Source organism: Apodemus sylvaticus, chromosome 20 (genome assembly GCF_947179515.1).
Source record: "Apodemus sylvaticus chromosome 20, mApoSyl1.1, whole genome shotgun sequence".
Taxonomy (NCBI): Eukaryota; Metazoa; Chordata; class Mammalia; order Rodentia; family Muridae; genus Apodemus; species Apodemus sylvaticus.
In genome coordinates, this window is record NC_067491.1 from 46,207,516 (window position 1) to 46,222,117 (window position 14,602).

Sequence of the window (14,602 nt, forward strand, 5' to 3'; positions counted from 1 at the left end):
TCTTCCCATCTGATAGGAAAAGGAAGGTTTCTGTTGTAGCTGACATAGACAGCCAAGTTGTAAGCCACAGTAGCATAGGAAGGCTTGTGATGGTATAATGAAACAAAAAGTACTTAGTAATTAGTCATTCCATTGATTAGCTCTTGAGTCTGTATGTCACCTGGGACCAAGGAGTGACATACAGAGAACGGGCTAGAAAGAAGGAACCATCACCCTTCATCTGTTACATAGAAAGTTCTTTGTTTATAGGCAAGGAAAGAAACAAACAAGTGAAAAACAGGTTCCTTGCTGGTGGAGATGTGATGTACTTGGAGAAATGAGATGTTGGTGGTCCAGAAGATGAATCAGAGCTTAAAGAGTGTTGATAGCTTAAGGGTACGAAAAAAGGCTCATGGAAATATTAAAGACTAGAGTGTTAACTGGCATGATGAGAGGGATTGAAAGGCTTCAAGGGGAAGGGACAGGACCAGCTGGTTCTCACTATGAAGGCATTTAATTGTAGTCAACAAGAAGAAGGCCATTTTAGCATGACGGTGGCATAGGCCAGAGAAAGAAAATCAGCAGAGGACTCCAGACGACCACGGCTCAAAAGGGGATCAGAATTTTATGGTTTTGATTTTTTTTGTCTTTACTCAAATAGACCTCAAATTCTCAGGACCACTGCATACTTAAAACAATCTTTTTATTAGTGTCCAGTTTGTCCTTTAACATGGCAGAATTGAAAAGAGCAGAAACACACTCTCTATGTGACCTTGAACAAGTAACTTCTTGAACCTCAGGTTTCCTATCTGTAAAATATGGATTCCTGTTTATGTATATGCTGTGTATGTGTTGGGGAATGTGTGTGTGTGTGTGTGTGTGCATGTGTTTGTGCTTTTCTGTGTGTATATGTATATGTATTTGTATGTGTGTATATATGTATGAGTATATGTGTGTGTTTTATATTTGTGGTGAAACATTAATGGGATGATAATCAATGTCTCGAAGCATGCTTGATATTTAGTTGTTAGTCCATGTTCTCTTTTTCTAAAGTAACTAAGAGCCAATTAGATGATGTAATTTATTAGGTGATCATTCACCCATCTCTAAAGATATGACGTCGCAATCTTTTATACTCCTCAGCATTTTCAAATGTTTGCAGTGCATTAGTTCTTCTCGAACAAGATGTTTACTGGCATTTCTCTTGTAGCCATTGGCCCTGGTACAAGGCGAGCTTTCATGTGCCAAGCCCTTGTTCTGCAGCTCTGAGGACTCCTACTCTGGGGGAGGATTGTTATGGGTTTGTTTCAGCACTGGTAACCCTTCCAAAATTCCACTTTAACACATCTCCCTTCCTCTGAGCTATGCTCTATTGAAACTGCTCAGAGAGCATTTATTTTTAACAGTCTCCCCACGATCTAATTCATTGCATTTTAAAGCACTAAATTCAACAGTTTCAAGTACCTATGCTACTTCTTTCCACATTGTAATTTTTATTCCCATTTGTGTCACTCTATGCTTCTTTGAGGGGGTCTCATGTAGCATCTAGGAGCATCACATTGAGCCACAATCCTGATCCCTTTAGCCCAACAACTTCCATAAAAAGTAAAATAAGTAGAGAGTTGTAACCGCCAGCGGCTACATGTGAACCAGGTTACCTGTTGAAAGAATCTTGGGGAACAGGGACACAGACAAGGGATTTGAGTCAAGCCTAGGATTCTGGTCAAGACTGCTTTTAATAAATTGAAGACAGGTTTTATAGACATTTGGGGGATCGGCCAACCCCCCAGAAGTCGGTAGCTTCAAAGGCGGTGCTGTGAATTCTCTGGCTCCAACTCTCAGCGGGTCGTCTGCCTACTGCCTGAGAGCTCAGGTGAACGCCGGCCTGGGGGCGGTGTCGATAGCCGAGGTGTGGAGTCCCTTTGTTTGTAGAACAAAGGCCGGAGGTAGCCATCGGAAGAGTTGGGTGCCCGCTAGCCAACTAGTTGCAGGGGGGGAAGGGTACAATTCCCCCTTAATTATTAAATTTAAAACCACTCAGTGGAAATGATTAAGTTCATCCAATGGATGACGGGCATTCATCAGTGAGTGAAAGCATTGGCCACAGCCCCCTTAAGTGTTACCGACATCTTTTTTCAGGGGGGGGGCTAGACCGCCTTTTTCAGGACGGTCTTACGATGTCAAACCCCCATGCAGCTGGGCGTGCTTTTCAGGGAAACTCGGAGCCAGGAATTTTTTCCCTTTCCCTTGCAGTGCCTCGCCTCGCACCTCAACTGATGCCCATGTTTGTTGTGACAACAAACACGCATGATTCCGAGTATCAAGCAGCCTCATCTCCGAGGACTTCCACTGGCAGAGTAAATTCTCTGCGGCTAAGCGTTGGCTAGCTGAAAAGGCAACCCATCCTCCACCTAGGGCCATTGCTGAAGGAATTTCGTCTTCTGAGTGTTATCTGCTTCAAATATAAAAGGAGATTAAGAGAACCTGTCTGGTTAGTCTTGGGAGGTCAAACCGGTTTTTGGTTTAATTGAAATTCAGTGGCCTCAGGGAAGAGCCCTGGCCGGCAACTTAGTTTGCATGAACACAAAGGAACTATGCCTCCCCAAGCAACTGGGAGGTGGCTTGAAAAACAGCCTTTGAATTAATTATACTTACCTACAGTTTGGGGGTGGAATCCACTCAGGCAAAAGGCCTGGCTTGCAACTTAATTTGCAAGGAGACAAAGGAACTATATCTCCCCAAATGAGTGGGGCGGCTTGGAAAACAGCCTTCTGACCTAAATATACTTACCAACCGTTTTTGGGGTCGAATCCACTTGTCTTACCAATCTTTCTGGCAACCAACGCGCCTCGTCCTGTTCTTGTGAAAAAACGCATACCGCGCCTCTTCCCCATATCAAAACGGGGTCTGGGCCTTTCCAAGAATTATTTAAAGGATCCCGCCACTTAACCATGGCGTAGGAATTGGAAGTAGCCGGATGCCAATGCCTGTCAGCGGCAGACTGGCCTTCCGCATCCGTTTGGAGAAAATTTAAAACGAATAGAACAAAGGCAAGATGTGACTTTGGGGACCGAGGGGGATATAAATTTCCCTTCTTAGTTTTAATAAGCCAATTTTTAAGCGTGCGATGGGCGCGCTCCACTATTCCTTGCCCCATTGGATTATAAGGAATTCCAGTTTTAAGTTTTATATTAAATTCTTTACAAAATGAGATAAAGTTCTTACCAGTGTAGGCTGGTCCATTGTCTGTCTTAATGACCTTGGGTACTCCCATGGTATTAAAGGCTTGTAAACAATGATCAATTACATTTCTAGAGGCTTCTCCGGTATGCAGGGAAGCAAAAATAAGTCCTGAGCACGTATCAATGCAAACATGTATAAATTTTAATTTCCCAAACTCCGCATAGTGAGTTACATCCATTTGCCAAATTTGATTGGGCACCAGGCCACGTGGATTAACCCCTAAATGGGGCACTGGTGCTAAAGTGAGACAATTAGGGCATTGCTTTACGATCATTCTAGCTTGTTCTTTTGTGATCTTATGGCGGAGTCTCAACGTATGACTCGAAAGATGAAATTTATCATGATCACGTTTTGCCAATTCTATGGGTGTGAGTGCCAAGACTTGACCAATTAGTGCTTTGTCAATGCATTCATTGCCCTGAGCCAGAGGTCCAGGGAGACCCGAGTGAGATCTAATATGTCCTATATAAAAAGGATTTTTTCTAGCAAGAATGATACCTTGCAATTGTGAAAACAAGGATCCAGCTGGCGTATTAAAATTAAACATGCCACAGGTTTCTAGTTGCGGTATCGAAAATGCAACATAAGCACTGTCAGTAAAGAGATTAAACGTACTATTTACAGTTTGAAAAACACACAGCACTGCTGTAAGCTCTGATAACTGAGCAGATAACCCAGGCGTTTCTACGACCACCTGTTGATTGTTAACACGATATCCGGCTTTTCCTTTTGATGAACCATCTGTGAACACTAGGAGTGCATTCTGCAGCGGCTGTAGAGATGTCATTTTTGGAAATACGACCTCATGCATATTTAAAAACTTTATTAACTTGTCTTGAGGATAATGATTGTCTATACACCCTTTAAAACCAATCTGAGCCAGCAGCCAATCTGTGCTATGCTGTTTTAGCCATTCATCCTGATTTACACTGTAAGGTTGTATAATAAAGTCCGGTTCCTTACCAAAATAAGTCAATGCCTGCTTTCTACCAAGCATAATTACTTGGGCCACTGCTTCAAAATATGGCAAGATATTACGCCTAGAAGACACCCTCAAATGAATCCACATCAGAGGAGCCTTTTGCCATAATAATCCTGTAGGCGAATGAGTAGTATTAAAAATTAGCAGATGCAGAGGTAAGGAATAATCTATATAGGTAATAAATTGGTTCTCAATAGCTTTCTCCACTGTCTGTAAGGCAAAAAGTCCTTCTGAAGTTAATACCCTAGGGGATGTCGGATCGGCATTTCCTTTAAGAATATCAAATAAAGGTTGTAATTCCCCTGTGGTAAGTTTTAAATACGGCCGAAGCCAATTAATGTCACCCAATAATTTCTGAAAATCATTTAAAGTTTTCAAATTGTCCCTGCGGATAATTATCTTCTGGGAAAAAATTGACTGGTCCGTAAGTTTAAAACCTAGATAGTTATATGGCTCCTGAATCTGAATCTTCTCTGGAGCTATCTGCAGCCCTTTAGCGACCAGGGCTTGCTGCAAATCTCTAAAACATAAAAGCAAGGTCTGAGGATTTTTTCCTGCAATTAGAAAATCATCTGTGAAATGGATAAAGTAAATATCTGGCCATTTCTGTCTCACAGGTTGAATGGCCTGTGCTACGAATTTCTGGCACAAGGCGGGGCTGTTTGCCATGCCCTGGGGAAGCACGGTCCATTCAAACCTTTTCATAGGCTCTGCAAAGTTAATAGAAGGAACACTGAACGCAAACCTTTTGCAGTCTTCAGGGTGCAAAGGAATGGTAAAGAAACAATCTTTTAAATCTATGACTATTTTATGAAACCCTTTTGGAATAGCCACGGGAGATGGAAGACCTGTTTGTAAGGTTCCCATGGGCAACATTGTTTCATTTACCTTTCTTAAATCCTGTAACAATCTCCATTTGCCGGACTTCTTTTTAATTACGAATATCGGCGTGTTCCATGGAGATAATGACTCTATCAGATGTCCTGCCTCTAACTGTTCCTGCACCAAAAGCGAGGCAGCCTCCAATTTCTCTTTAGTTAAAGGCCACTGATCAACCCACACTGGAATGTCGCTAAGCCATTGAATTTTATCGGCGTGGGGTGCAGGAGAGATAGTGGCCATTACTGAAAATGCCCCAGACTTCTAGAGTTAGGGTTTGCCTGGGGGTTTTTAAACCTACTAGTGCCTTGTCCTTCATATCCAAGCCCCCGAGTAGGCTCGGATTCCTCCGACACTGTCTTTTGCTTAGAGGCAATTTCATTAGGATTACACAGAATTAAATTCATCTGAGATAACAGGTCTCTGCCCCAGAGCGTGGTAGGCAACTTCTGCATCACGAAAGGCCGAATTTGTCCTGAATTTCCATCTGCATCTTTCCAAGTTAGAAGTCTAGCGCTCTGTTTCGGATTATTTGCATAACCGATTCCTTGCAGATGCGTTAGGGTCTCTGTCAAAGGCCAATTAGACGGCCAGTCCTGTCCCTTAATAATTGTAACATCAGCTCCCGTATCTATTAATCCTTCAAAACTCTTTCCTTCAATAGTCAATTTAAGGTTAGGTCTTTTATTAGTAATAGACTGAACCCAGAACACTCCGGAGGAGCCAAAGCCCTCCTCCCCTCTCTTATCTTTAATGAATTTGGAAGGCAGTGCATGTAAGGGCACCAAGACTAACTGGGCAATTCTTTGATTAGCTGGAATACTTATGACACCACGAGAGGAAGCAGCCATAATTTTAATTTCTCCCTCATAATCACTGTCTATGACTCCTGGATAAATCTGTAGTCCCTTCACAGTAGAACTGCTTCGTCCTAACAACAATCCCCAAGTACCTTCAGGTAATGGCCCAAAAACTCCCGTGGGCAAAACCTGAACTCCCATCTCTGGAGTTAGTACGGCATTGCAGATGCAACAGAGGTCCAGCCCTGCACTTCCTGGTGTAGCTCTGGTGAGGTCAAGGATGGATTTCCTTGGCTCGGCAGTAGCTGTGCCCCACAGACAGTCTGATGCATCGGGGCCTGGGGCTGGCCCCTCCCCCCGTTTCCCGACACGGGTCTACCTTGGAAGTTATTTTTTGACTTGTCTCTCTTAACCCATTGATTTCCTTTTCTACACTTATGGCACGTTCCTGGTGGACCACCTGATTGCCCGTTTATACTGGGCTTATTATCAGGACAATCACTCTTAAAATGACCCAGACTACCACATTTAAAACATCTCCTATTTCCTCGTCTTTGTGACAGAATTCCTTGAATAGTTGTTCCCTGCAGCGCTGCAGCTATAGCTAAACCCTGATTATAGGAAGGACCGATCTCAGAACAAAGGCGAATGTAACCGGCTAGGTCTGTCTTTCCTCTCTGGGGTCTAATGGCCTCTCGGCAGGCCGCATTAGCATTCTCATAGGCTAGTTGCGTAACCAGCGGATTCTCTGCCTGAGAGTTTCCAAAAATTCTATTAGCCGTTTTCAGCAATCTGTCTACGAAATCCTGAAAGAGTTCGTCGGGAGCCTGTTTCACAGCTGTTAGATTTCCACTAATATCTCCCTTAGCTGGTAACAGAGTCCAAGCACGGCGGGCGGCCACCGCAATCTGCGCATACACTGCGATGGGAAACCCAATCTGGTTATTATTTCCTTCAAATAGGCCTTCCCCCAACAACATCTCCGCATTCCATTCTGGATGGCCTGCTTGAGTGTTAGTGGCAGCGGTTCTTTTGCAAGCCTCACGCCATTCAGAACTCCAGAGCAAGAAATCTCCCCCCGACAACGTAGCTTTACACAGCGTTTTCCAATCCTGTGGAGTTAGATTCGACTCAATCACAGTATCCAACAACGCCTGTGTAAAGGGAGCTGTCGGGCCGTACTGGGCTACGGCTAGCTTTAACTCTTTTATCACCTTAAATTCCAAGGTCTGATATTGTCTGACCACATTGTCCTGGTCTTCTATCTCAAGGACTGGAAAAGCTAAGATTTCTGACGTATCCTGCCCCTCTCCGCGGGCCTGGTTTATAACTCTTTCTAATGGCGACTGGCGGGTCTCCGAGTTATTGTTCTCTCTAGTATTAGAGACCCTTTTTAGCTCCTGTAACTCATTAGTCAATTTCTGCAATTTAATTTCAAACTCTAACTTTTGTAATTGCATATCCTTCTGGATTTCGGCCTCTGCCATCAAGGTCACAGGCGGCGCGGATGGCGCTACAGAGGGCCAAGTTTCTCCATGAACTTCAATTGCTCCTTTCTCGGGATGAGCTATTTTTTTCCTAACCACAGACTCATCAGAACTGTCTCTTTGTTTACGAGACTCAGGTTGTGGAGAATTTTCTATAACAGGGATCCTCTCCACATGGCCTTTTACTTGAAAATCCTCACTTTCATGAATAACACCTAATTCTTCCAAACTCCCTTCATCTATGATGTCCTTAATCAGAGTCCAAAGGCAGAGGGTGATATTGTCTGCCTTGGCTGCCTTTAGCGAATTACCAATTCTCAGCCAAGTTCTCTCATTTAACGTTCGTTTTTCTCGGAACCAAGGACAACAGGAATATATCTGGTCCAAGAAATCTTCTAATCTTTCCTCTTCAAACCCAATCCCTTTTGCCTGAAGCAACTCTTGAATGTTGCGTGCGCAGATCTCGCGCGAACTTTCCTGTCCCATTTTTTCCTATCCTTTTAACCCAAGCAACTCCTGTGTCGGGTGCACACAATATGCTTGAAAAACTGTATCTCTTCCTTGCACTCACAACGATAGACACGAATTCACTAGCGCTAGTTTTAACTTCTATGTTGCTTACCGTGCAGATACCATTAATTTTCACCTTTTTTCTGCGAAGCTTCGCTGGATAGGGCCACCTCAGGAATTCTCTCGTGCCAGGTCTCCCACGTTCAGGCGCCAGTATGTAACCGCCAGCGGCTACATGTGAACCAGGTTACCTGTTGAAAGAATCTTGGGGAACAGGGACACAGACAAGGGATTTGAGTCAAGCCTAGGATTCTGGTCAAGACTGCTTTTAATAAATTGAAGACAGGTTTTATAGACATTTGGGGGATCGGCCAACCCCCCAGAAGTCGGTAGCTTCAAAGGCGGTGCTGTGAATTCTCTGGCTCCAACTCTCAGCGGGTCGTCTGCCTACTGCCTGAGAGCTCAGGTGAACGCCGGCCTGGGGGCGGTGTCGATAGCCGAGGTGTGGAGTCCCTTTGTTTGTAGAACAAAGGCCGGAGGTAGCCATCGGAAGAGTTGGGTGCCCGCTAGCCAACTAGTTGCAGGGGGGGAAGGGTACAGAGAGTGACTTGTCTGATATTTTCAGCCTGAACCTCCTTATACTATCTATTGTTGACTGAAAATCTCTCTTTCCTATCGCTTCCTCTGTCATCTACAAATTGGTCTAGATCCTGCTGGAGTGTTCTGGGTCTTAGAGATACTTGGGATGCCCTCTGTGAAAATGTGGACCCAAGAATCATATGATAGAAGACTGGAGAGGAAGAATGATAGATTGAGACCAAGTATGCTAGTTATAGCCATAGAGACAGACATGTGGGATAAGAAGGTTCACACTTGTCTGTGTACTTAGGTGTCTCCACATGGTAGTCATTGACATAGGAAACCTGCCAGGCTGTCTCTCAAGGGACTAGCTAGCATAGCAGTCCTAACTTGAGTGACAATTCAAATACAAATACTCAGACTAACAATGTATCATGGGTTTAGAAACCAGATCTTGGGTGCAAACTCATGCTAAGCAATTTATAAGAAGATATAGTATGGAAGCCCAGAGCAGATGCTCTCATGAGACCCCCCTACCTACCAATGATGGCACAAATGGGAGGTTATCCTCCTTTTATGAAGGAGATAATTCATAGATTGTCTGACCAGCACTACCAGGATGAGGCACTTAATGCCACAGAATCCCAAAACTGTACCATGAGACTATTTGGCCGTTCTCTCATGAAGAACGTTATCAACTATTTAGCTACCTTGAACTGTGCTAGCATAGGAAAGGCAGGATAAGTGTTTGCTTTCTTCCCCTTTTACAGTTTTCTGAATACTGGCAGTATTTTAGCCGCCTCCACTGGTGACCGATGAGTGTTTTTAAAAACTAATTTTAGAACTGGAATTCTTGTCCAGGCTATTCAATCACCAATTCTGGCCTCTCTGTGAGTCCCATGAAAAATGTTCTTTATTGGTTACTGACACTCCAGATACCCAGCAGCGGTTTCTAAAATCCAAAGCTATACAAGAAACAGACATATGCTCCTAGGAGTTTTGAAAGAATCTGGTTATGTTTAATCTATGACTATATAATTCCCATTTGTAGGATTCTTGTCATAACTGAGGATGCCCCCTTCTGAATGAATCACTACCCATAAAATAATGTGAAAAATCACCATTCTAACGTGACCCACAAACTTTAGGAATAGTCACTGATGTTCTCCGGAGTCCATGCCAGGATATAAATTTGTGATTTAGCCATTCTCAAGCTGACCTCTTCAACTAATAGTACGATTTTTTTTTTAATTTATTGCAGGTTTAAGTTTATCTATTCATGGGGCTGAAAAGCGCTTGCAAATCCATCAACGGCGAAGTCTGGCAAGCCGCCAAGGGTCACGTCGTCGCCTGCCTGTGGTCAGGCATTCCTCTCTCCCACCAGGCAGACGGTCAATAAAAATGGAGGCCAGCTCTTCTGGAATCACTAATGGAAAAAATAAAGTTTTCCACGCAGGTAATGAATGGGCAGGTTCAACAGGGACCCATTTCATCAGCAACCTCAGGCACCTACATTGTCCTGCAGGTACAGTGTGCTACATCTCCAGTTAGCTCGTGTTTTTAAAAGAAGTCTTATTCTTTTTCTCTTTAATGACTGGCAAATGTCCTTCCTCGGGACGAGTAAGCAGAGGCAGCTGGGAGGGTGTGGGGGTGAACATGACAGAAAAGGGTAAGGACACATTCCACCTCCGCTGGTAAAAATCCAAACATAAACCAGAGTGCTAAACTCTTACTCAGTTCAGAAAACCCTCTTGGACAATTGAACAGAGTTTTCCTGATAATTTGCTCTAAGAGAACCCAGGGAATATTTTGTTACAAAATGTCCACTCTGAATGTGAGTTATCTGGATTGGATTGGATTCACCTCTAGTGAAACATTACATTAAATTTCAAGGTTTTTATAGAGTATTTGTGATCTCTTAAATTTGTTAAGTTGATTCTACATTAAAACCTGTGATTTTAGCTAAAAGGCTTTATGTGCTTGTTTGGAAAGAAGCTTATTTAAGTGTTCATTCATGCGATAACTTAACAGCTATGTTTCAAGTTCTTGCTGTATACCAGACATTGTCCTGGAAATACCAGTGAACAAGACAGCGTTCTGGTCGGGTGACTCAATAGAAACACTGAGTTGGAAGATGATTCAGAAGTCGCTTAGAATAGGCTTCATCAAATTCTGGTTCTTCTCACTACTGTTCTATAGATAGTGGTCAGCCTTCAGGGAAGCCAAGCCCCCAGCTGTTGTCAAGTCGCAACATCCTTGCCCTCTGAACCAGGGACTTTCTTTCTTTTTCTTTCTTTCTTTCTTTCTTTCTTTCTTTCTTTCTTTCTTTCTTTCTTTCTTTCTTTCTTTCTTTCTTTCTTTCTTTCTTTTTGATGTTTAATAATTTCTTTTTTCTTTCTTTCTTTTTTTTATTGATATATTTTTTATTTACATTTCAAATGATTTCCCCTTTTCTGGGGCCCCACTCCCCGAAAGTCCCATAAGCCCTCTTTCCTCCCCCTGTTCCTCCATCCTCCCATTCCCACTTCCCTGTTCTGGAATTCCCCTATACTCTTGCACTGAGTCTTTCCAGAACCGGGGGTCTCTCCTCCATTCTTTTTGGACATCATTTAATTTGTGGATTATATCCTGGGTATTTAAAGTTTCTAGGCTAATATCCACTTATCAGTGAGTGCATACCATGATTGATCTTTTGAGACTGGGTTACCTCACTTAGTATGATGTTCTCCAGCTCCATCCATTTGTCTAAGAATTTCATGAATTCATTGTTTCTAATGGCTGAATAGTACTCCATTGTGTAAATATACCACATTTTTTGTATCCATTCCTCCGTTGAAGGACACCTAGGTTCTTTCCAGCTTCTGGCTACTACAAATAGGGCTGCTATGAACATAGTGGAGCATGTGTCCTTATTGCATGCTGAAGAATCCTCTGGATATATGCCCAGGAGTGGTATAGCAGGGTCCTCCGGAAGTGTCATGCCCAGATTTCTGAAGAACCGCCAGACTGATTTCCAAAGTGGTTGTACCATCTTGCAATCCCACCAGCAGTGGAGGAGTGTTCCTCTTTCTCCACATCCTCACCAACACCTGCTGTCTCCTGAGTTATTGACCTTAGCCATTCTGACTGGTGTGAGGTGAAATCTCAGGGTTGTTTTGATTTGCATTTCCCTAATGATTAATGATGTTGAACATTTCTTAAGGTGTTTCTCTGCTCTCCGAAGTTCTTCATGTGAAAATTCTTTGTTTAACTCCATACCCCACTTTTTAATGGGGTTATTTGGTTCTCTGGGTTCTACTTTCTTGAGTTCTTTGTATATATTAGATATTAGCCCTCTGTCAGATTTAGGGTTGGTGAAGATCCTTTCCCAATCTGTTGGTTGACGTTTTGTCCTTTTGACAATGTCCTTTGCCTTACAGAAACTTTGTAGTTTTATGAGGTCCCATTTGTCAATTCTTGATCTTAGAGCATAAGCTATTGGTGTTCTATTCAGGAACTTTTCCCCTGTACCCATGTCCACCAGGGTCTTCCCCAGTTTCTTTTCGATTAGTTTCAGTGTGTCAGGTTTTATGTGGAAGTGCTTGAACCATTTGGAGTTGAGCTTAGTACAAGGAGATAAGAATGGATCGATTTGAATTCTTGTGCATGCTGACCTCCAATTGAACCAGCACCATTTGTTGAAAAGACTATCTTTTTTCCACTGGATGCTTTCAGCTCCTTTGTCGAAGATCAAGTGACCATAAGTGTGTGGGTTCATTTCTGGGTCTTCAATCCTATTCCATTGATCGCTTGCCTGATATTGTACCAATACCATGCAGTTTTTTATCACTATTGTTCTGTAGTAAAGTTTAAAGTCTGGGATACTAAATCCCCCTGAAGTTCTTTTACTGTTGAGAATAGTTTTAGCTATCCTGGGTTTTTTTGTTATTCCAGGTGAATTTGAGAATTGCTCTTTCTAGCTCTATGAAGAACTAGGTTGGGATTTTTATGGGGATAGCATTGAATCTGTAGATTGCCTTTGGCAAGATGGCCATTTTAACTATATTAATCCTGCCAATCCACGAGCATGAAAGATTTTTCCATTTTCTGAGATCTTCTTAGATTTCTTTCTTCAGAGATCTGAAGTTCTTGTCATATAGGTCTTTCACTTGTTTGGTTAGAGTCACCCCAAGATACTTTATGCTGTTTGTAGCTATTGTGAAGGGAGTCATTTCCCTAATTTCTTTCTCAGTCTGCTTATCCTTTGAATAAATAAAGGCTACTGATTTGCTTGGTTGATTGTGTAGCCAGCCACTTTGCTGAAGTTGTTTATCAGCTGTAGGAGTTCTCTAGTAGAGTTTTTAGGGTCACTTAAGTATACGATCATATCATCTGCAAATAGTGATAGTTTGACTTCTTCCTTTCCAATTTGTATCCCTTTGACTTCCTTATGTTGTCTAATTGCTCTAGCTAGGACTTCAAGAACTATATTGAAAAGATATGGAGAGAGGGGGCAGCCTTGTCTAGTCCCTGATTTTAGTGGGATTGCTTCAAGTTTCTCTCCATTTAGTTTGATATTGGCTACTGATTTGCTGTATATTGCTTTTACTATGTTTAGATATGGGCCTTGAATTCCTGTCCTTTCCAAGACTTTTAGCATGAAAGGATGCTGAATTTTGTCAAATGCTTTTTCAGCATCTAATGAAATGATCATGTGGTTTTTTTCTTTGAGTTTGTTTATGTAGTGGATTGTATTTATGGATTTCCTTATATTGAACCTCCCCTGCATCCCTGGGATGAAGCCTACTTGATCATGGTGGATGATCGTTTTGATGTGTTCTTGGATTCGGTGGGCAAGAATTTTATTTAGTATTTTTGCATCGATATTCATACGGGAAATTGGCCTGAAATTCTCTTTCTTAGTTGGATCTTTGTGTGGTTTTGGTATCAGCGTAATAGTGGCTTTGAAGAAGGAGTTGCGTAGTGTTCCTTCTGTTTCTATTTGGTGGAAAAGTTTGAAGAGTATTGGCGTTAAGTCTTCTTTGAAGGTCTGATAGAATTCTGCACTGAAACCATCTGGTCCTGTGCTTTTTTTGGTTGGAAGCCTATCTATGACCCCTTCTATTTCTTTAGGGGTTATGGGTCTGTTTAGATGGTCTATTTGATCCTGGTTTAATTTTGGTAATTGGTATCTGTCTAAGAAAATGTCCATTTCCTCCAGATTTTCCAGTTGTGTTGAGTACAGGTTTTTGTAGTAGGATATGATGATTTTTTGAATTTCCTCGGTTTCTTTTGTAATATCTCCATTTTCATTTTTAATTTTGTTAATTTGGATACTTTATATGTGCCCTTTGGTTAGTCTGGCTAAGAGTTTATCTATCTTGTTGATTTTTTCAAAGAACCAGCTTTTGGTCTTGTTGATTCTTTGTATGGTTCTCTTGGTTTCTACTTGATTGATTTCAGCCCTGAGTTTGATGATTTCCTGTCTTCTTCTCCTCCTGAGTGAATTAGCTTCTTCTTGTTCCAGGGCTTTCAGTTGTTCCGTTAATCTTCTAGTGCATGCTCTCTCGAATTTCTTTTTGGAGGCACTCAAAGCTATGAGTTTTCCTCTTAGCACTGCTTTCACTGTGTCCCATAGATTTGTGCATGTTGTGCCTTCATTTTCATTAAATTCTAAGAAATCTTTCATTTCTTTCTTTATTTCTTCCTTGACCGAGGTATCATTGAGTAGAATATTGTTCAGTTTCCACGTGTATGTGGGCTTTCTGTTGTTTTTACTGTTATTAAAGACCACTTTTACTCCATAGTGATCTGATAGGAGGCATGGGATTATTTCAATCTTCTTATATTTGTTGAGGTCTATCTTGTTACCAACTATATGATCTATTTTGGAGAAGGTACCATGAGGTGCTGAGAAAAAGGTATATTCTTTTGCTTTGGGATGAAAAGTTCTATATATGTCTGTTAACTCCAATTGGTTCAAAGCTTCAATTAGTTTCACTGTTTCCCTGTTTAGTTTCTGTTTTCCTGATCGGTCCATTGGTGAGAGTGGAGTGTTGAAGTCACACACAATTATTGTGTTAGGTGCAATGTGTACTTTGAGCTTTAGTAAAGTTTCTTTTATGAATGAGGGCGCCCTTGTATTTGGGGCATAGATGTTCAGG

At 42.0% G+C, this 14,602-nt stretch overlaps 1 protein-coding gene across 1 annotated transcript in view; it reads left to right on the forward strand.

The window, feature by feature from the left end:
* The window catches only part of Ano4 (anoctamin 4), a 270,004-nt gene that overhangs the window by 42,435 nt on the left and 212,967 nt on the right, over positions 1 to 14,602 (forward strand). The gene's annotated exons all lie outside the window — the stretch shown is intronic.